General features: G+C 30.6%; 1 protein-coding gene across 1 annotated transcript in view; it reads left to right on the top strand.

The window, feature by feature from the left end:
- LOC118185654 (alpha-2C adrenergic receptor-like) overlaps positions 1–21,648 on the top strand; it is a 643,792-nt gene that overhangs the window by 360,922 nt on the left and 261,222 nt on the right. Inside the window, exon 3 of the mRNA XM_085824822.1 lies at positions 11,937–12,022. The gene's annotated coding sequence lies outside the window, so the exon portion shown is untranslated. The remainder of the gene's footprint in view (positions 1–11,936; positions 12,023–21,648) is intronic.

Here is a 21,648-nt window from a genome sequence, read left to right on the forward strand (position 1 = left end):
CATACTATTAAGACTTGCGATTTTAGAAGACTTGCATGTATTAACGATGTCAACGTTTCTTCGTTTTTATAAGATTCACATCAAATCATGTCGCATTCGAATGTGGTGTAAGAGATCACTTTTTCTTTTAAACACGTGTAAACAATGGATGCAATTTATAAGAAGAGAAGTATCCTGCTGTTTTAAAAAATCATCATCAGCATATTTCTGTTTCTTTTGACACCGGCAAAATTAAAAAAAAGAAAAAAAGGTTCGTGAGATTTTTATCAAATTGTGTTTTACTTGAAAAAATGTCCGAACATTCAATACGATGTAAAGATTCATATTGTTTTAAATTCTTATGCTCACTAAATATTTTTTATCACGATTTACTCTTAAAAGTAACTTTATAAGTTTTCATATTCTTTTTACATGAAAAGAACTTGTGATTATTCACTACAAAATTCTAAGACGAGAAGCTTCGCGACTTTTCAAACTACAAACTTAAATTTCTTAGGACATACACTACATCTGATGTTTCTTTCATGAGATTTCAAATATCTCTTCAGATTACTCGTATTCAAGAAACCTTACAAATATATGAAATAAGTTCAGCGAATAATCGCTTCATAAACTCTTAAATTTTCAACACGAGTGAATCACTTGAAGCATATACTGCACTGTAAACATACAATACTTAAAAAAATTGTTATAAAAAATAAAAATACATTCATTTCACCAAGAAGTTTTTCTATTTAAATACATTTATTTATTTCCAAAGAACAAGTTTCTGTATTATACATAAAATATACTTAGGATTTTCTTTCATTAGTTAATATCAAATTAACAACAATATCCATTTACTGATATTTGATATACATGTTTGCTTTAAAATTAAAACTAAAATTTCAATATATTTCTATTAAAAAAAACATAAGGGAAAAAAATACTCATAACATCAACCAAAGACAGAAATTTAAATAGAATAGCTGTACTTATATTAGTGCATTTTTATAATCTTCATAACATTTCGATTCAAAAAACCTATTACAAAATAAATGAAACATTTTTTTCTGCATTAAAGAATCTCTTATATTTTTAAAATTAATACATAAAAATATATCTTCCCCAATATATTTAATTCTATCCTCAACACTTATTATAATGCAATCATGTCTTGTTTGTGAAGGATGATTTACAATACAACCTTCGCATTTAAATAGTTTTTAAATCACTGAATTTAATTCAGTTTTGATAGAGTTTATGAGTTCTTTAAAAAGTTCATCATCATCACTTACCATATTCGAACAATTGTTTTTACATTTGATTTGCAACGGTAAAATAATTTCAAAAATACTTTTATATAAAGTATTAGATACATCAGGAATAATTTCTTTCAATTTTTTTAAAATATCACAGATTCCTTTTGGTATGTAGGTTTTAGTTTAAAAGAATTTTCATCTTGTTTAAAAACTTGTTGAAAAATACACTCACCTTCTTTGTTGAAAACTACCAACTCATTATTGCAAATGATGCTGGCAGTCGTATAGACAAGATTAAATTCATATATTTTTGAGGAAAATTCTTGCCATGTTGCAGGAGTTATAACAACACCGCGTGTAGTAGGGTATAATATTTTATTTTGTTCCACACATTCACGTAGATGAATGTTCATTCTGTTTTCAAACTGATTTATGTACACAAAATATCCCCAACCAAGAGTCCACTGTGCAATCAACTTCGAACATTCTTTTTTCTGTTCTCGATTATTCGGCATGAAAATATTTTCAGGAACAGACTTCATATAGTGGGCAAACCAGTCATCCTCTGGAAGTACATACAGAAGTGAAGGAAGATCCTTGATAAGCGCTGTACACTTCACGTTATCATGATAACGTGCAGCACTTATCAAGGGTCTTCCTTCACTTCTGTATGTATTGTCAAACTTGGAATAGCAACAATAACCTTAAGATAATACATTCTTTCGCGGATGATTATCAGAGTTTTAGAAATTTTCCATTACTCTATCATGATAAGTGGATGATGCTTTTAAGATTCTCCTTATGCATATATGTAATATCGAGGTTCAGAATAACAACATTAGGACACTATAACTCTTTCCCACTATCCTATCATGATTATTTTTACACATATGACGCCGGAAAGACTGGCTTCACAAACAAGACATGACAAGAATGTATTACGATAAGTGTTGATGAAATCATTTCGTTAATGTATGTTTTAAATAATTTTTGCTATTTAAGAATGCCACGTATTTCTATATCATTCAGAATTGTCGTTAGATTCAGAAGCGAATATGAGGAATATATGTGATACAGAGTTAAATGTGGAATTATACGAAGAATTTTATTCACGAAATGAAGCTGATATTTTGCTAGATGAACTATCAAATTATGATTTTAAAAATATTAATTTTGAAATTAATGGGACTCAGTATGTTCCACGAAGAAAAGTACTCGGTTTTGGTGATGAAGGAGTTAGTTACGAATTCTCTGGAACAAGCATTTGTGCAGAACCATGGACTCAAACTCTTCTAAATGTAAAAGATTATGTTGAAACGATAACTGGCACAAAATATAATTTTGCTTTATTGAACTATTATCCTGACGGAGTGGCGAAAATTTCAACGCATAAAGACAATGAAACTTGTCTCGAACCTGAAAGTGATATACCTATCATCAGTTTAGGTGCAAAACGTCAAATGGTATTTACCAGGCGAAATTTCACATCTCGAAGCGTGGACTTAACTCATGGAACTCTCCTTGTAATGAAACCCCCAACGAATCAATTTTGGATGCATGGAATACCCTCTCAACCTGACGTTAAAGATCCTAGAATTAGTATCACATTCCGAAACATAAAAATTTCGAAAATTAAAAAACGACGCTTGGAAGATAATGAGGATGAACTTCCAGAGGATGACTGGTTTGCCCACTATATGAAGTCTGTTCCTGAAAATATCTTCATGCCGAATAATCGAGAACAGAAAAAAGAATGTTCGAAGTTGATTGCACAGTGGACTCTTGGTTGGGGATATTTTGTGTACATAAATCAGTTTGAAAACAGAATGAACATTCATCTACGTGAATGTGTGGAACAAAATAAAATATTATACCCTACTACACGCGGTGTTGTTATAACTCCTGCAACATGGCAAGAATTTTCCTCAAAAATATATGAATTTAATCTTGTCTATACGACTGCCAGCATCATTTGCAATAATGAGTTGGTAGTTTTCAACAAAGAAGGTGAGTGTATTTTTCAACAAGATTTTAAACAAGATGAAAATTCTTTTAAACTAAAACCTACATACCAAAAGTAAACTGTGATATTTTAAAAAAATTGAAAGAAATTATTCCTGATGTATCTAATACTTTATATAAAAGTATTTTTGAAATTATTTTACCGTTGCAAATCAAATGTAAAAACAATTGTTCGGATATGGTAAGTGATGATGATGAACTTTTTAAAGAACTCATAAACTCTATCAAAACTGAATTAAATTCAGTGATTAAAAAACTATTTAAATGCGAAGGTTGTATTGTAAATCATCCTTCACAAACAAGACATGATTGCATTATAATAAGTGTTGAGGATAGAATTAAATATATTGGGGAAGATATATTTTTATGTATTAATTTTAAAAATATAAGAGATTCTTTAATGCAGAAAAAAATGTTTCATTTATTTTGTAATAGGTTTTTTGAATCGAAATGTTATGAAGATTATAAAAATGCACTAATATAAGTACAGCTATTCTATTTAAATTTCTGTCTTTGGTTGATGTTATGAGTATTTTTTTCCCTTATGTTTTTTTTAATAGAAATATATTGAAATTTTAGTTTTAATTTTAAAGCAAACATGTATATCAAATATCAGTAAATGGATATTGTTGTTAATTTGATATTAACTAATGAAAGAAAATCCTAAGTATATTTTATGTATAATACAGAAACTTGTTCTTTGGAAATAAATAAATGTATTTAAATAGAAAAGCTTCTTGGTGAAATGAATGTATTTTTATTTTTTATAACAATTTTTTTAAGTATTGTATGTTTACAGTGCAGTATATGTTTCAAGTGATTCACTCGTGTTGAAAATTTAAGAGTTTATGAAGCGATTATTCGCTGAACTTATTTCATATATTTGTAAGGTTTCTTGAATACGAGTAATCTGAAGAGATATTTGAAATCTCATGAAAGAAACATCAGATGTAGTGTATGTCCTAAGAAATTTAAGTTTGTAGTTTGAAAAGTCGCGAAGCTTCTCGTCTTAGAATTTTGTAGTGAATAATCACAAGTTCTTTTCATGTAAAAAGAATATGAAAACTTATAAAGTTACTTTTAAGAGTAAATCGTGATAAAAAATATTTAGTGAGCATAAGAATTTAAAACAATATGAATCTTTACATCGTATTGAATGTTCGGACATTTTTTCAAGTAAAACAGAATTTGAAGAAAATCTCACGAACCTTTTTTTTTTTTTTTTTTTTAATTTTGCCGGTGTCAAAAGAAACAGAAATATGCTGATGATGATTTTTTGAAACAGCAGGATACTTCTCTTCTTATAAATTGCATCCATTGTTCACAAGTGTTTAAAAGAAAAAGTGATCTCTTACACCACATTCGAATGCGACATGATGTGATGTGAATCTTATAAAAACGAAGAAACGTTGACATCGTTAATACATGCAAGTCTTCTAAAATCGCAAGTCTTAATAGTATGTTCGCAATTGAATCGATTTGCTAGAACATAGAAAATGATCATGTCTTAGATGTACTTCTTGAATATATAAAATTGTAGTTAGTAGGGAAAAAATGAGTTATGATGTAGTTACACTGAGTTATGATATCGGTGTTTGAAATGGTAATCAACAGTTACATTTAAAATGTGTCGTGAGTGTGAAAATGCAGAAATAAAAGAGCTTTGGCGAATTTAATAAACTTGGTTCAATGTGGTTGATGGAAAAATTTGTTCCATGTGAATTAAATAGTGTAAGATATGAACCTCTTTCTCTCAATAGTTAATTATTCAATTGTAAGACAATTAAACTTTAAATATATATGCATATAGTACATGTAATGATTAATATTACATTGATTAATGTAAATAACTGATGATATGTGTATTAACATAGTGAATGTTCGCTTTTATGAAGTTCTAAGCATTACTTTAAATACCATTCATAAAACTTTTATCTCATATATACAAACATGACAATATCTATTGAGTTTTCGTTTATTCTTTGGAATGTATGAAAGTTTAAATATTTTTTTTTTAATTTAGTGTAGATTGGAGTAAAATATCTGTATCTTTCTTCATTTCAATCGGTAATATCTGTATGCTGGTAAAGGTACATATGTTCGTAAGAATTATACTGTGTCACATTTTTGACAATCTTCTTTCATTCATATTAGCTAATAAGAGAATTATTGAAGTTAGTAAAGTAATGAAAATCAACGTTATTGAAAGAAAACTCTAAAAGCATTTACATTTCCAGAAATATATCAAAGTTCCTTTTCTTAAAAACAGTAGGTGTATCGTAGTTTTTATTTCTATTTCATTAAAAGCTGAACTTGTAAAATAAAAATTTTCTATTAGTGTAAGGTAAACAAAAAGAAAATCAAGAGACAATCCGTATCATGAATGAAATTCAAGTCTTACATCGGATTAAAAAGAAATATTCTGAATCTAAATGTTTATGCCTATTTAGCTCAAAATGCGTTTATTTGTGTTATAAATTTAACTAAAACCATTCTTATAACAGTATGTTGCCTTTAAACTGGGTAAAAGTGTTAAGTATATTTTCTGATGGTATTGATATACCTGTCAAAGAAGTTCTAGAAACCTCAAATGTCGAAAGAGCATATGATAAGAATCTCCTTTCCTATCGCTACGTCAGTTACAGGTTAAGGGGTGGCTTGAATGGATAAAGAAAATGTTTGTGCAAAAATATAGTAGTTCTATTTTGACATGAGAAATAATTCGCTTTTTGTCAATTAAGGAAACTTGTGGTATTATTAAACAGAATGCCAGTGAAAGACATTGCGTTTGCATAGTGAATTATGAAGGTACTGAAATGTAGTAAAGAAGGTGAATGAAAGAATTAATTTGAACAAATAAGGTAAGGCTATCATTAAAAGAAAAAACTGTTTAAAAGATGTATGTTAGAATTAAAAGTAAGATGTTAAAATTTAAAAAGATGTAACAAAGTAAAACCAAAGAATACTGGTAATTCCTATCTGGAAAACAGTAATTTGAGTACGATATTGAAAAAGTTGGTTTTAAGAATTTCTTTATGCATGTGATGCAAAACAATTGCTAGTTTATCATGAGTGCTGACATAGATGCAATTAGTGCAGGAAAAATAGTAAAATTAGTATAGTTAGTGTCTGTAAAATATGAAAAAATAATAGTGTGAGCAGTGTAAATTCATTTGAAGTACTGAAATATGACATAGACTAAATATCAGAAAATGTAAGAAATATTTTGGTATGTGTGGATGAAACACTGAACGTGGTTGTAAAATTAGAAATGAAAATTATCAACACACTTAAAGGTAATCGGGATTTAAAACTAAATATGATGTTAGAAACTTTTAAGACCATAAAACTATATGAGAAAGAAATACATTTAGATATAAATGGTATTAAACTGTAAAGTTGTGAATGGAAATTTCTGAGTAAAACCTGTAGATGATCTATTATGATCGAGGAATAAAACAAGTATTATAAAAATTGTAAGGAAATATTTGAATATGGAGTAAATGAAAACAATCCATATCGTTAAAATGAATAAAAAGGGATAAAATGTTGGAATTACGAGTGATGAGACAGAAATAAAAACATTATAATAAATAAGTTAAACTAGAATTAAGAAATATAAACACAGAAGGGAAATCGTGAACGTAAAAAAAGCAATTCACAGTTATAGACTTAAGTTTTTTAAAAACAATATTCGGTAATATAAGGAAAATATTGTTGAACATGTGAAAGAAATTAGAAATTCTGTAGGAAATTTAGTCAAAGAACTAAGATCATGAAAAATAAACGTTTCTTTTTAAATACAATTTCATACCACTAAGTTAAAGTGTGTATAGAATACTAGAATGGTTTGAAAAAGTAAATGAAGTTAAAATTCAGAATATATTGAACATTATAACGTTAAAAAAAGTGTGAAATTGCATCTAAAATTAAGTAATGTAACAAATAAACAGCACGTGCGGGAACGTTTGTGAAATATAACATATAAGTTAAAAATCAGGGTATGCTGAAATTTATGAAAGGTGGGAAAAAAAATAGTATGTGGAAATTAAATAAAATATTACAAATTAGAAACGTTAAGTATTAAAAAAATATGACAGTAAATGAATATGTTATTATGAACAGAAAACCTAAGAAATAAGTTAAAGTTTCATGGAAAACTAGAAAGGATAAAAGTATCAGAATAAAATTGAGTAATAAAAACAAATTATCTTGTAGTTTCATTTTCATGACATGATGAACTATCATTAAAGGAAAGTCTTTTTTATATTTGTTTCTTTTACATTGTTTTCAGAGTCGCGCATTGAATAATTTTAACACCAGACTTAAAAAATATATATCTAAAACATATAATTCACTTTTTCATTAATAGAGGGCAACATCGCTATATCATCAAAATTAAGATGCAGAAAATATTTCCCGTTGCCAATATAAAAAAACTAACTTTAAATGAAAAGCAGGAGGTCTACAACTCAATCAGCAGTCTACCAACAACTCAACTCCACTCGAAACCACGCCTCCTAGTGTGATGACGTTGCCTTTGGCCCCGCCCTCTGTGTGACGTCATTGACCATGCCCCCTGACCCTCTGACCCTCCTGTCGCAGAACTGTCATTTTCATGCTACTTAGGAGTAAACATCGCAAAGATTAAACATTGCAGTTCTAAAACATCGTGGTACAAAATATCGTGGTCGAAAATAAAGAGGTTCAAAACGCAGTTTCAAAATATTGTCGTCAAAAATATCATCGCAAGACAATAACACCGCACACATGCATTTTCAAAGTTGTAAATGCATGTTCGTATAAAAATCATAGAACACAAAAAGGAAAGAGGGATTCTTTTACTTCTCTATTTCATATATTTGAATGCACTAATAAATTTTTGTTGAAAAAATAAGAAGGAATCTTAAGCATTTGAAAATTGAAAATGAGTAGAAAATTAATGCAACTTAAAAAGCTTAATAGAATTTTAAATTTATATAGTTAATTAACAAAGGTCATTAATAAATTAACCTCTTTTATAAAAATTAACTGATAATTTTTCATGAAAAATACAGTCTAAAAATGCTTAGAAATAGGAAGATAAACAAATGCATGAGGTTACCTCTATAAAAATTGCTTAGTTAATGATAAAATCATTTTCTTTCACATTTGTTAGTTTGTTATTTTGGTACTTTTCCGTTTTGCCGGCGCAAGCGATAAAGTCGCCAATAATGGTACAACCCATGCCAAACGAAATATTCTCGCTGGTAACCTTTTACGCCTCATTTTCAAAACAAGTCGCAGCTTTTTCTTATCAGATTGATTGTTTCTTTCAGTGCTGGCATATAATTACATATAATTTTTATCAGATAGTTCAGTTTTATGTTTAACGCAACTTTCGGTAATTAAGTTAATTAGGATGCAATCACAGCACTTACCCGAAGCCGAAAAATATAGAAAAGGTAAAGTCAAGGGTTAAATTCATCAATTCTAATGAGAATGCATTAGCGAAGTAAAGCACTGCAGTTTTACATAATTTTTGAGTAAGCTATTCGTACGAATTGAAATATTTCTTGCATTTAAACTTGTGTTCCAAATTAAGATTTAACTTGAAATTAATGTGGATAATTACTAAGAGCATTAGATTTTTGTAGAGTAGTTTACGTGAGATGAGATCGCTTGGGGTCACGTGATATGAACCGGCGAATCAGGATGTTGAACCATGAAAGCATAGTAAATTCTTAATGTCTTTTTACAAATTTGTTGTCTTTATTTATTGGCTTTCTATAAAATTTTAAGCGATATTAAAATGTTTATGCCTTCTTTTTTAAAAAGACTTCTTAGAACTAACATTTTTTTAATATTTTTTACGTGTATACTGTATGTTGTCGCCAATAAAGTCTGCTTGGCGAGATTTGCGCCGGCGAAACGGAAAAGTACCGTTATTTTTTAATGAAAATTGCATATTGTTTTATTTCCACTTATTCTGAACGCGTCGTTAACATTTTAACGTACATCGTGCAATAAATGTTTTGGATGTCGATTTGTTAGTTATGGAAGAAAGTCAGCTACATAATACGTCACTATGCGATTTGAAAAACGCATGTATGCGATGTTATCGTCATGCGATGATTTGTATGCACCTTATTTTTTACCACGATAATTTCGATGACGTTGTTTTTAAATTACGAAGATTTTGAACCGCTTTATTTTCTACCACGATATTTTAGAGCTGCGATGGTTTCTCTTTGCGATATTTTCTCCTACGATGTTTTGTACCACGACATTTTCTCCTTGCGTTGTATCCTCCGCGACGTTTTTGTCCGCGATGTTTTCAGCTGTAACCAATCGCAACGTATTAATGTATTTGTCTCTGATAATTATTGTGTACAAAGACAATTTTTTTCAGAAATATTTAATTTAATTTTGAATCTGTGAATTAAAAAAAAAAGGCATGGATCACGGTTTTCTCAAATTATGCTGTTCGCGCAAATTATACTTCACACAATTCGTGAATTAAACACACAATATGAAAACAACTAGCGTCAATAAGCCTCCCTGTCATGCACTTCCACACACAAATTAGCATGAAAAACATATATGTGTAATAAGTGACCAAACAAAGAGTTAATGAATGTGTCTTCTTGTTAAACTGTTAGCAATTCAATTGAAAAAAAATTAGGTATTGTAATCTGTATGAAAAATAACAATGAAAATGTCTGAGACAGGTAAATTTAATTGTCTGAAATAGAAATATAAATAAAAAAGTCTAAATATATTTTTTTAAACAGAAACAAAAATCGGTAATATTCGGTTTCGAGGGCCGTAAAAAATCGCCAAACTATTGTTGATGCCAATGCTGCCAAACATAATTGCGGCAACCCTAATAATTGCGGCAAGAAAGGAAGTGTAATAGTAAATAACTATCTAAGATTGATGTTTTAATTTAGATGAAAGGTTAATTTCATATAATACTTTTTTATTAGTATAATTTATATGAAAAAGGCTAAGCATGACTGAATGGAAGCATAAGAGTAAATAACTATTTCAGATCATTATTATAATTTATATAAAAATTGCTAAACATAACTGAATGAATGCCTGCATCGCTATTTCGCTACCGACTTATCGCTAAAGCATAATTTCATCTCGTTGGTTGTTCAAACGTAATTTTCTATAATGAATGATGCCTTTTCTTTGAAAATATTCTCGGTAAAGTGCAGAATCGCTCACTTATTTGTTTGCCGCTTTTAACAAAGGTAAAAACAATTGGATTTTGTCAAATTTCTTTTACTTCTTAAGTGAAAATAGGTCGATCTGTACATATATAAAGCTAAGGTTGTGCGCAGGGCCATTTTTGTGCAATTCTAGGATTTTTTTTTTTTTTTTTTTTTTTTTTTTTTGAGTAAAAATACGTCGATGTGCACATGAATACCGAGTATGAGCAATTCTTAAAAACGCGTCAAGCAGTGGGTGATTCTGCACTTTACCCAAAATTCTATTGCCGACTTTTCGTCATGGGCAATTTCCAAATTGTTAAATCCATAGGATATCAAAAAAGGATTTAAAAATTAATCTAGTATTTCAATAGCGTCTTAAGAAAGATAGAACTATATAAACTTACGCAATCCGAAATCAGCGCGTACGCTAGATTTGGCGCGCTGTTAAATGGACGCGTTTGCTAGATTTGGCGCTTTTGCTCATACATTTTTGCTGCAATTTTTTTTACGGCCCTCAAAACCGAATAGTACCCAAAAATCTAAAACAGTCTGAAACGGACACAAAATAAAATGTCTGAAATACAAGCAGAAAGCTCAGAAGGATGAACCATAATATTACATCATTACGAAAATGTGAGGGTATTCAGATTTTCTGCCTTGATTTTATACCATATATATATATATATATATAATTAAGACATTAGGTTTACTAACGGAACTGCGTTCTGCAAAAGATTGGTGAACTTAGTAGTCAAGTATAGTTATACCTTTAAATGCTATCTAACAGCATCTTCAAACACTTTAACATCTACAAATCTACAATTGAAAGCTCTTTGAATAGAGGTGCTATTCTAAAAGGCATCCATAAAATTAGACTGAAGAATGAAACGTTATTAAATTGCATATATTTTATTCTCTATCAATATCAGCAAGAAACAACGGAATAATATGCAAGAATTGATAAATATGAAGCAACCAACATCCACTTAATTATATATATACCTCTCTTCATTTCATATTTAAATTTATATTTCCTTCAGGGCTGAGTACCCCTAATCCTACAAAGTAGAAACTAGAGCTCCGTGTTTTGTGGGGGCAAAAAATGTTCCTAAAAGTTTCAACTAATCCTGATATTTAGAAGAAAAGCGGTACTGGATACACCTGAAACATATGCTATATACAAAGTCTCAATTTGCTTTAACTGGGCTCCGATTTCATGTTCAAATACATCGCTCCCTTTAAAGCAAAAACTCTGTAAAAAGTGAAATTAACTGAGAAGTAATATCATGAATGTTGCAACTATTAAAGCAGTTTATTTTTTAACAATATCTCATATCTGACGAAGTAACAGTTTTATAAAGAAATACCTATATTCTAATATTTCGGAATCTTAAAAATAATTAGTTTTCTTTCTTAAATATTACATATAAAAAGTCGAAAATACTTTAAATAAGCTCATTTTTATTTCCAGGTACGAAAATTCTCGTTAGAAGTTGGATTGGTTTTCTGCTCAACACATGTTTTTTATTCTCCGAAGCCTTTAATACCAACGGAAAGGTAAGAAAACCTATTTTATCTGAATTTATTAAAAGGCTTAAAATATTCATTGATTCGTTAATAATTTATCTATCTGCCTGTCATAAAAATTACATGTATGTCCGATGCTAAAATTTTAATTGAACCCAGAACTAATTTGTTGGTTGAAATGTTTGCGAACTTAGACCATCTTCATTTGTTATTTTTATTTCCATTCAACAGCCTTCAAAATCGGCTTGAATTTTGCGGTCATTTTTCAGATTAATTAATCCCTTTCATAATTTAGATCAGTAATGATGTTAACATCAGAATCATAAGTTATAAAAGTAACTTCTAATTTTGAAGAATTTAGCCAGTTTCATTTTTTTTATAAATTTAGCATTTTCTAGGACTAGAACTTGCTTCATATACATTATGAAAACGTTTTACGGATTCAGAATATTTTGATTTGTCATCTTTCATTTGGAACATGATAAATAGATGACTATCTTTGTTATCTACAAAGAGAGAAGTGTAATTCAATACTATGTTAAAATAATTACGTTCATAATCTCTGGTCTGTTAAATAAAGATTCATCCACCGAATATTTTATATATAAATAATGCAGTGTGAATTATTTATGTAATGTAAATTTGGTTTAGCTTTATAAAAAATTAGCTTTTACTCTACTCACATAGGTCACTACTAAAGCTTTGAGAGAGGCAGGATAATGGTTCATAATTTCAATTCAAAGAATTTTAGTCGGTAGTGGTGATCGTTCTAATTCACCTGAGCAAGTTTTTTAACTTGTTTGCTTTATTGATGTAACTGGAAAGATTTCATTGGTTTCTATTGATGTAACACTCAATTGCCGTCAGCTATGGAGCTAGGAAGAGAGCAATTTTACGATTTTATATGAATCAAAAATTGCGTTAAAAGTCTCTCAAACGTTTTAACTAAAGGCTTTGAGACATTGTTTGTTAATAGATTTTGGTGATGCACCCAATTTTTGCAATTGACTTTTGGGACTTTTGATCTTTGTTTCACAACAATGCTTTAATAGTTTTTAAGGAGTCAGAATAAAATAACTTTACTTCAAAATAAGCAAAGCTGTAGTGGGTATTAACCAACCGTAGTGAATGAAGAAAATACCACTATTATTAAAAAGCGGTTTGAGAAAACTATCGAGTGACGTTTAAGAGCACAGTAGCTGTACCTACTGATTGGATTAATTAGCAGTCTCTAAAATCCTACGCAATTATTTTCGCATCAGGGAAAGTTTCAGCCAGATGGTTGCCTCTCATTTTGACAGTAAAGCATATATTCATCCATATCGAATAATAGAAATATATCAGATTTTTGGAAGCAAATCGTTGGAATCATCTTTGTCGTTGTTACTGACTTGGACTAACTTGGGAGATTTATTACGGAAAAAGAAATTTCAAAATATCAGACAGAAAACGGCGATAACGCTCTTTTTCAAAAGGCGGTAGTATCTAAACAGTTTGTCTAGATGTACAATGGATTGTTGTAGCCCGGTTTTACACGTTAATATTCCTCCCGGGTGTTTTCGGAAAGCTAAATTTATTACTCATCCATTTCATCACACACACACAGTCGTATTCACAGTCGTAACTTGGGCCTATGTCAATACTTACAGCTCCGTAAAGAAAAAAAAACTGCGAGTACAGAAATTAATCCAGTTCTACTAAAATGAGCTTACAATATTAGAAGATAATTAGCAGAAAAGGGAAAAAAAGGGCATACAAGTATGCTCAAATAATTGTACAGATTGCCGTAGAACTATTAAATATTTTACGCTTCTGAACTTTTATGTTTATCAAAAACTTCGTAGCAGTACTATCTTTTTTTTATCCCTTCCGAAAAAAATCTTTAACATGCTGGATGTTCCAAAACATTTCCATGATTAAGCAGTCTCTTAAGCGATAAATCACATTTCCACGCTATCAGTTTAAATAAATTACTTAAGGTAGAATTCTAGGCATGATAATCTTAGATCGGGAAAAATCTTTTGCTAAAATTATATGAACGAGAACATTTCTTGGGTTTTACAGAAGATAACAATGGCAAAAAGTGCTTTCCATAGCCAAATAAATATTTGAAAACATTCTATCGTCATCCAAATGAAATTAATCAAAATATTAAGTCAAACTGTCATAGACCACACACATATATTTTTAAAAATAATTTTGCATGCTCAAGTCAGTGTTCCTATTCAGAATTCTAAAGGATACCGTATTTGGTTTAAAATAAAACATGTAATACAGAATCTTTGATATAAAATTCCGGTTTATTAAATAATGGAATTCAAAATTCTTTCTAAAAATTTACTTTTATGCATGTTTCAAATGTAAAATCTGACCACTTCCATTACTGAGTAAAAGGCCTATCAGCGGCCGAGCGGTAATGTTGCTGAACACAGGTAATTTGTGCTAGGGCTCGAATCCCGGGGAACGAGTTTGCTGCATAAACGTTTTCGTAGTTTTCCCCATGCGTAACGTGTATACGAGCCAGGTTCCTGAACGTCCTCAACGAAGGCATCCCTCCTCTGAGGCAGAGAGCCGTCGTGTACTTTGCCATAAACAAATAAACGAAAATCGTTGGATAAAAGCGGTTTAAGTTCCATAGATTTGGCAGTTTTTCCCTTTGGCCAATTTCACACATTTCAGGACCATTTCATTTTTCTAAGATATTTTTAAAGAAACAAATTACAAACTCTATCCTTCTCTGAAAAAAAAAAAACACTTTGCAATAACAAATTTTGCATATATACGTCACATATATGCAATAAAAGTCAATTTCACATATGTCCGCTGGAATTTCATCCTTTTTATATTAATTTAGCTTTGAAATTTAGCTCTTGGCACCCATGCAAAATGAAAAACTAGAAGTCTCAAGTAAAAAAAAAAAAAAAAAAAAAAAAAAAAAAAAAAAAACTATTACGCAGAATTAGATATTAAAACAATTCACTCAAGCTCCATATATTAAAAAAATTCTCTCAGGCAACCAAACAGGCACCATTTGAAGGCAACGCACAGATATAGATTCTTCTTCATCTAGAATTATTTATAACTAATCCAATAAAATGCTTTTTACTCTAATTTTTCTAGCTGCCTTATTCGATTCATCTCTTGAATTGCATAATTGGATAATGTTCAAAAGATGTTTAGTTTAAAATTGGTTTCAAATATTTTGTATGATTAATATTCGCTAGATGTTAAATATTTGAGTTAGACGAAAAAAAAACATTGTTTTCTCTACAACTGTTGTTCAATTTGGAAGCTATTATCTGAATATTTTTTAGTGGAAAAAAATGCAATAAACGACATTAACAGAGTTAAACTAAAATTAAAAAGTTCATTTCTTACTTTAATTAGAAATATATATATATATATATATATATATATGTGAGATGAGGTTAGGATTAAAATAGAGGAAGGCAGTTTCATTTTAAGGGTATTTAATAATGAAAGAATAAACATGATTGTGGTATGTACAGAGTGAAAGGAAGTAAGATAAAAAGTTCTATTCATCATGAAACGGAATTATATCATCAAGTAACATCGTCGAGCAGTATAGTTCAGTTACATCCATCACCACGTCATAACCTCATCGGAATAGAAGTCTGTCCATTTCCTCACGCAGCTTGAAGAAGTATCTCGCTGCTGTCGCTGTTGCCAGATTTAGGAAAAGGCGGTGTTGTAGGAGCGAATGTCCACACGGCCATTCTGCCTTGCCGGGCGTCCTCGCCTGGGGGTTGATCTGAAAAGAAAGGAAAAAAAAAACAAAAAGCAGAGAAAGTGAAAAAAAATCAATGTCCAGTTGGCGAATGTTAGCTTTGTGCGCCACCAGTTCATCTTATCAGTACAGGTTGATATCATAATGGTTCCTTCATGGCGTATTTTTCGTACTTCGTAACAATCAGAGGGATGTACTGTCTCATAAGGACCGAAGAATTTGGGACGAAGTTCAAGCCCAAGTTTCAGTTCAAGTCCAAGATTCAGTCCAAGTGGAAGTTTCAGGTCAGGCTGGATTGGCATTTGGTGTCCAAGTTTGTATTTACAGGCAGGTTTGCGACGTTTCTTATACTGTCGTATATGTGCTTGCTGTAAACGGAGGGGTTTCCGTTGAGCTTCAATGCATAATGCAGCGTTTTCATCATCTTGCTGTGTCAGCAATGTCATTTTCTTTGAAGTTCGTTTAAATTTTCTTCGTTTATACTTCCAGGCTCTCTTCTTGCGTATCTTTGGGTGTGAAGTGGATGAAGTGTATGAAACAGTAATTTTGATTCCAAGTATTTCAGCATTCTTTGTTGCCTCAAAAGCTTCAACTAGAATGCCAGAGACAAGTAGTTTCCTTGGATTATTATTTTTTTTTTGTTCTTTGGGAATTTCTGCACTTTTAGCAGGTGTTTTCTCGTTTGCTTGATCAGCACATGCTTGTTCAAATTGATTCAGCTTATTTTTCACAGTTTCTTCAATATTCTGCACGTTTGGATCATTATAGACATCATCATCATCATCATTAGCTTCATGACTGTCATCATCATCTTCGTTGTCATCAACATCATCTTCCTTGACATGATCTTTATCAACAACAGCAACGTCACCTTGATCAACATTATTATCACCATCTGAGCCAAAACCTAAACGATGTAAAAGCTTGATATGCTTGGTACTGGCGGTTTGTAATGACTGTGTAATGTTGGGATAATTGTTAAGTGTAGCCATTATTTATCAGTTTCGTTTTTAGAAATTATCATAACAAAGTATATTTTTAATGTTTTGTATTCATCACAATAATATTAATTCTTCTTAGTATCTTACACAATAACTATGATGTTAAAACACTCAAAAATCATATATAAAATTGTGAACATATAATTCAAACAAATAGTACAATATATCGTCAAACAAATCTTCATATAAGATTGTGATAAGAATGGAAAATAGAATTTCACGTTAAAATATGATATCAAAATTAATAACTTCAAATAATATTGTACAGTTCTTGTAAAATATAGGCATCATAAGAAATAAGAAATTTATGCACCAAATTCGAAAACGAAAGTAATTCTTCAAAGTAACTTTTTAAATACATCACAATTCTTTAAATAGTCGGCAATGGATTTCCATCAAAATCAAATACCTTTAGTTTATTCAATTAAACTTCATCAAAACTGCTTAATTAATTGTCATGAACATCAAATTCGAAAACGGAAGTGTTAATTCTTCAAGGTAATAATCATTTAAAAGCAAAATGAATTTTCATCAAAATCAAATGCCTTTCGCTTCTTCAAATAAACTTCATAAAATACGTCATGAAATCTTCATAATTTGAAAGAATATTACTTCCTGATTAGCATTACTTCATCAAATAAAATTAGGTCTACTTACGTGCTGACGAATCACAACAACTGGGATCTTGCGATATTATTCCAGAGGTTTCCAAAGTATTCCATCATTAATAGCTATATTCAGTATGTTATATGGTAGTCTAGGGGGTTTAAAAAGCTGAAAAGAAGAACAGATTTTAGTTCAAGGAGTCGAAAGAGTTCGTGGGGCCGAGCCCCCATGTGGGATGAGGTTAGGATTAAAATAGAGGAAGGCAGTGGCATTTTAAGGGTATTTAATAATGAAAGAATAAACATGATTATGGTATGTACAGAGTGAAAGGGAGTAAGATAAAAAGTTCTATTCATCATGAAACGGAATTATATCATCAAGTAACATCGTTACGATGCAGTGATAACATTGCAGTGATAACAGGCCACAGCAGATATGGAATTGTTTCACTCTCCAGATTACTCTACACAACGTCGGTACCCATTGCAGTGATAAAAGGACGCACAGGAAGATGCACAATTTGCTTTTGCTTTCCGCTTTGGTTACCTCGAATTGTATGGAACTATCCCTGCTTGCGCACAGACACATAGGTTCGGCATGGCCCTTTTTAAGGCGTTGTGGTGTGATTGCGAGATTGAGTTTTATGCTAATTTTGTTTGCCTATTTGCCTTCGGCGATGCAACCTCTACTTAATACGTAAATTTTATGTATTAATTCCCCATTTTACATTCGTATCTTTTCTTTAGCCTTTTTTGCTTACTTTTTTAGCATGGCTATATTTGCATTATCTTCAGATCCTGAATTCAGTTTCACAGAATTGCCGCATACATAAGGTTATGCACGTATTAGATGAAAGATAAAAATTGTATATACGTTTATACACGTATATGCGTCTTTCATCTGTTCTCTGAATTATGTCCTTCCAGTCTCATATGACAGTAATGATGTTTGTAAATTCCAATAGTTTCCTCTTTAGATAAATTTTCTCTAGTCTTCTCTCTTCTATCTTGCTTGGTAACGATCTGTGAAAAGAAAAAAAAAAACATTTATTGCAAAAACTATAGGTATTTTGAAATCAGAAACAGGACTTGCATTTATATGGTTTCTATTTTTTATTTTAAAACATTCGATATGTAGCATTTTAAAAGAACCACTACTCAAAGTAATATCGTTCAAACTAAAATCTTCTTCTATTTATGCCGTGAATAAATGATTTATGCAAGAAGAAACGTTGAAAGCCTTCAACATGAAAGAACCTTCACTTCCTATGCACGTTAACCGGTTCTTTCATGTTGGCTTACTCTAAAGTATGCAACCATTAGAGTCGAACATTTTTTCCAGGTTTTATTTTTTCGAAAATGCATGATACTCAGAATAACTTAAAATTCTCTCTTTCCAAGTTTCTATGTAGTATATATCTCTGCTCTTGTATGAACGAGAAGACATTTCAGTGTAACAGGGAAAATGCACGTCTTTTCCTCTCACGTCCCCAGAGGCATAACGGAAGTTGAAAACTACGAGTTCCCGTTGATCAATCGAGACATTTTCAATTTATAAAGCAGAGTCAATTTTAAGGAAAGCATTCTTTTGAGAAAAATTTTTAAATAAGGCTTTGTCGCAAAAAGCAGCTGACTTGATATGAATGAGAGGCTTTTGCAGGAGTCTTTCTAAGTGAAACTTCTCCTTATTTACATTAAATTTGAAAACGCACAAATATACATTAAGACATATTTACGACAGTAATGTAAATAATCATATTAGTAAACCCTCTAGGTAAAGCAAACAGTAGGTAACATCAAGAATGTGATGTATATTAAACAAATTACAGGTATTACAGGTATTTTAATATAATGAAATATAAACAAAACATGTTCAAGAATTTTTTATAAGCATCTGGATTTTAGATTACGATAAGCTCGCAAATGAATTTAAGCCCACGAGAGGTCAAATATAGCAAATATAGCAATGGTGATATTCTACATTTAGTCATGGAAAGCTGTAGCTGTCTTTAACGTCATTACTGTTCTGTAGATTTGACGCTAGTACATAATAATGAGTGTTTGCTAAAATGAAGATTGATTCAAGATATCCTCCCTCAGTTTTGTTTGACATTCAGTCGTTATAATGTAACCTCCGCTATAAGGAGTGACAGCCACTCCCTCGTGATAACAGCTATCACGACTTTCAGAAGTGTTATGGTCTTAACCTGCGAAATATTTATTTTCATATCAAGGTAATATAGCTACTATATTTATGTTAATCCTTCCCATAAATAGACAGCTAAAAAACACTCCATGGATACAAAAATATTACAATACTTTGATAGCATTTGAAAAATAATCCTTTTTAATCGCATTAAAATGTAAATCAATATAAAAGAAAACTGGTAGTAGATTGTAAGATTATTTGACAAAATGAGAGCTAAAATTTCGTCAGAAAAACGTTAGGAAAAAATAAATATCATAAACTTCTTTTTTACTCATCCTGTTCACATTAATAATGATGAGATATAGGTATGCTCTTTTTACGCGGCGTAATTTACTATTTCCACTATACCGTTACAAACTGAAAAAAACGATTTAAACTTGCTGCATGAAATGAAAACAGTGGCTAAATAAAAGAATGACTGGCGAACCGTTAATGCAAGATAAATTGATTTGATGACAGAAAAAAGTTAAAATAAGTCTACAGAAATGTTGATTTTAAACAATTTATTTTTAAAAAACTGAGCTAAGGAAAATATGATTACATCGAGACTAATGTGTAAACGGTGTTTACACATTGTCTGCAATAAAATGTTTTGTGTTTTAATGAAATAAGCATAATCCTATTCCATGTATTTACGGTCAAATTTTGATGAGATAATTGTAATTAATAGCTTTAAGAAGCCAGTACATTTAGTTGTACAAGCCAGCGCACACTAGGGCTGTCGGCTTAAAGGGAAGAGACATTATTAAATTGCAAGCTAATATAACAGAAAATTCAAAGTATATAATTATTTGAGAAAATGAGGGTTTAATTTCCGCAAAATATCTTCATGGCTCATATTCACATTTCAACCAAAGAAAAAAAGAGGAAATTACCCATGAAGATAATTTTTTTGTAGGAATTGGAACCTCTATCATACTATAATCGTTTTAGGTACGTTAATGTGTGAAGCGAGATTTTCTAGTACACTTCCTTTATCAGTGTCAGATACATCAGTATCAAATGGTGCTGCAGAAACGTCGCATTCTATGAGAATATCAAGATAAAAACAGTGATTTTCTCGAAAGAAGTGCTGAAATTGATTTATAACAGCAATTCCATCGCATAAAGTTCTGAGAAAGTACATTTTCCTCTGGGTGATTTCGTCAATAAACAAAACTGGCAGATCTTCTGGGTGAAGAAACCTTGCATAAATTCTACGACTACTCTATGCACTAAACATATACTGTGTGTTTGGCTTTATTCAGCGAAATTATCACTAGACCCATTCTTTTAAGAAAGATCGTAAATTCAAATTATTACACACAAATCTTGAAGGAATTTGTGCCCATCCGTAAAGTCTTGAATGATTGATCCACTTGAAACACACTGTTTCACGCAATATGGTGCAAAACCTCATCAAATTGATGAAGTTTTTCACTTTCCTGCGGAATATTTTCAAACTCACGGCCAAGCATGGGATATATATCAGTCATTAACACGAAGCCATTTTAAATCAAGACGTTGCGATATGTGTCTGCTAATATTGTACTTCGTTTACGAAAACTGATTGCTTCAAATGATGAACATTACGTTTTTTTTTTTTTTTTTTTTTTTTTTTTTTTTTTTTTTCTTTTTTGAATTTTCAAAAATATTCCAGTGATTATCAGTTTCCGAAACTAAACCACCATTTGTTCATAACATCTTCCACTAGCACAAGGGGAAATGTACTAAAGTTTTCCTGACCTTCCTCATTAATATCCAGTCATAACTGCTTTAATAACTCTCATCGTTTGATTGTTATTCCGTTTTAAAATTAGTCAGTAATTTTCAGGACATACTATTTATAGAAACCCAATTGCAAACGAATAAACATAAATGTTTAACTAAATTATAGGAATATATACAAGTTATGTTTAGTATAGATACACGTAAAACATTTTTGTAATCTCGTATTATCTAACTCGGGGTAGGATCATCATTTAATTTTACGTAAAATAATAATCTAATAGTACTGCAATGACGGAGTTAGTTTAGCCCTATCTCCTGTACAATCGCTGCAAAAAAAGAAAAATTAAGGATTTACACCAGCGTTTAATTATACGAGAGGGGAA

The sequence above is a fragment of the Stegodyphus dumicola genome, chromosome 10, assembly GCF_044657685.1.
Source record: "Stegodyphus dumicola isolate Sdum_Otavi_A_Nest chromosome 10, ASM4465768v1".
NCBI classification, from domain to species: domain Eukaryota; kingdom Metazoa; phylum Arthropoda; class Arachnida; order Araneae; family Eresidae; genus Stegodyphus; species Stegodyphus dumicola.